This window comes from Salvia hispanica, chromosome 6, assembly GCF_023119035.1.
Source record: "Salvia hispanica cultivar TCC Black 2014 chromosome 6, UniMelb_Shisp_WGS_1.0, whole genome shotgun sequence".
Lineage (NCBI taxonomy): Eukaryota > Viridiplantae > Streptophyta > Magnoliopsida > Lamiales > Lamiaceae > Salvia > Salvia hispanica.
The window spans coordinates 7,848,694-7,851,561 of record NC_062970.1 but is presented as its reverse complement, the minus strand read 5'-3'; positions in this window follow the sequence as shown (position 1 = coordinate 7,851,561).

Here is a 2,868-nt window from a genome sequence, read left to right as displayed (position 1 = left end):
AAAAATAAGTTGAGTCATCAATTTCAACAAAATCATCTTTTGAATTAATTCATTGTGATATATGGGGACCACACAAAACACCTACTCATTCTGGGGCACGTTTTTTCCTAACTATCATTGATGACAATACCCGATGTACATGGGTTTACCTCATGAAACATAAATCAGAAACACAACCCTTTATAACCAAATTCATCAAATTTGTCCAAGTCCAATTTCGTACCACCATCAAAGCCTTTAGATCTGATAACGGCTTGGAATTCTTATCGCTTCAACCATTTCTTAATCAACATGGCATCGAATTGCAAAGATCTTGTGTTTATACCCCTCAACAGAACGGGGTAGTAGAACGTTAGCACCGTCACATCTTAAATGATGCGAGTTCCCTTGTATTTCAGGCTAATGTGCCATTGTCATTATGGGGTGAAAGTATTCTTACAGTAATCTACTTAATTAATCGCACTTCATCGCATCTCCTTTCCAATTGCACACCCTTTGAAAAGTTATACAACCATCCACTAACTCTTGATCATCTACGCATTTTTAGGTGCAAGTGTTATGCTACATTAGTCCATCCAAAGAAAAAATTTGATCCACGAGCCACTGAATGCATTTTTGTTGGGTATCCTTCAGGGCAAAAAGGATACAAACTCTATGATCTCACTTCTCGTCAATTTTTTGTCAGTCGTGATGTGATCTTTCATGAAGACACATTTCCTTTCAAACATCATACCTCTGCTTCCGCTCCTCATGATGTTCCTTCCATACCCTTACTTTCTAATATGATGACCGAAATAGAAATATCTCATATACTACCTTTAGTCAATGAAGCTCCATCACCACCAACTCTTTCTCCGCCACCTAACACATCTTCGTCAGACTTAATAAACTCCAACACTCCGGAAACTACTCATCTGCCTAATTCATTAGTGTCAAATCATGTGTCTTCTCCTACACAACCATCATACATGCCCGATCACTCCATTCGTCGCTCCACTCGTGATAGACGACCTCCCGCGTGGCTTAATAATTATCTCATGCCTACCCAACTCAACCGTCAAAACCTTGGGCCAAGTTCTAACCTCAGCACAAGGTATCCACTAACAAATCATATATCTTTGTCCCGCTTTACTCCTTCATATCGCAAATATCTTGCCATACTTACCACACAGGTTGTGCCTAGATCTTATGATGAAGCTATCCTTGATCCCAATTGGCGAAAAGCAATAGAAACGGAATTGAGGGTCCTGCTCAAAAATAATACATGGGAGCTGGTTCATTTACCCCCTGGTCATAAGCCCATTGGTTGTCGATGGATTTTTAAAATAAAGTACCGATCTGATGGCTCTCGCGACTCGTTGCTAAAGGCTATCCGCAGGTTGAAGGTATGGATTATCGTGAGACATTTTCTCCCACGGCTAAGATAACCACCCTCCGTTGTTTGCTTGTTGTGGCCGCATCTCGCGACTGGTTCACCCACCAGCTCGATGTCCAAAATGCCTTCCTTCATGGATCTCTGGAGGAAACTGTCTACATGATCTCGCCTCCTGGTCTTAACCGACAGGGGGAGAATTTGGTGTGTCGGTTAAAAAAATCATTGTATGGGCTAAAGCAAGCTTCCCGCAATTGGTTTTCTACTTTTACTGATGCCATACAGGACGTTGGCTACAAGCAATCTCCAGCTGATCATTCTTTGTTCACTAAGATTCAAGGTACATCCATCACAGTTGCGCTTATTTATGTTGACGATATATTGCTCACAGGCAACGATTTGGTTGAGATTCAACGCCTCAAGTCATGTTTGCTCAAGAAATTTCACATCAAGGATTTGGGAAATTTGAAATATTTTCTGGGAATTGAATTTGCCCGTTCTAAACAAGGCATATTTATGTCACAAAGGAAATATGCTATACGTGTGATTCGTTATATCAAAAGCAAGTCTAGACAAGGTATTTTGATGGCATCCAATAATATTTTAAAGTATAGGCCTTCTATGAATCTAATTGGGCAGATTGTCCTGATACCTGAAAGTCCATTTGAGTTATTGTGTATTCTTGGGATCATCATTCATTTCTTGAAAATCGAAGAAACAGTCCAATGTTTATTCATTATCGGTAGAAGGGTCCATGTCAAACACTTGCTTAGAGTTGACTTGGCTACAAGATTTAAAAGTTAATTTGAAAGAACCTTCATCTCTTTATTGTGATAATCAATTCTTTGTATTGCAGTTAATCCAGTTTTTCACCAAGGCACTAAACACATTGAGATTGATTGCCACAAATTACAAGCAAGACATGTTAAGCCAACTTATGTCTTTACAAGATTACGGTTTGTAGATGTCTTTACTAAAGCATTGAGAAAGACAAATTTACTTTTCTGCAAAACAAGTTGGGAGTCTATAATGCCCACTCTCCAACTTGAGGGGGAGTATTAAGGAAGTTACTCTTCACAGAAACCATGCAGAAGACTGTACAGAAGACGGAGTTCGATTGGTGTGTTTGTGTGACTCCATATTCGTGCTCACAGTACTAGCTTGATCATCAGCAGGCACATACGGATTTACGCCAAGTATTTGAACAAGTTGGGGTTGTCCTTGTCCCGTTCAAGGTAGTCACGAGTGATCAGATCTTCGATCCTTTTCTTGATTGCTTTGACATCAGGCTTCACATTGCAAAGTTAAATTTGGTTCAAGGGTACAACATTAAGGAAAAACAGAAAAAGTAAAATCTACTACGTCAAGAAAATGTACCTTGAACATTCGGCCCAATTGCTCAATACACTCCATAACCAGCTGCTGGTATCCCAAGACCTTCCTACTCTTCATGATACGCACAATTGAGGCATCAATCGCATATCGCCTGTCCTTGT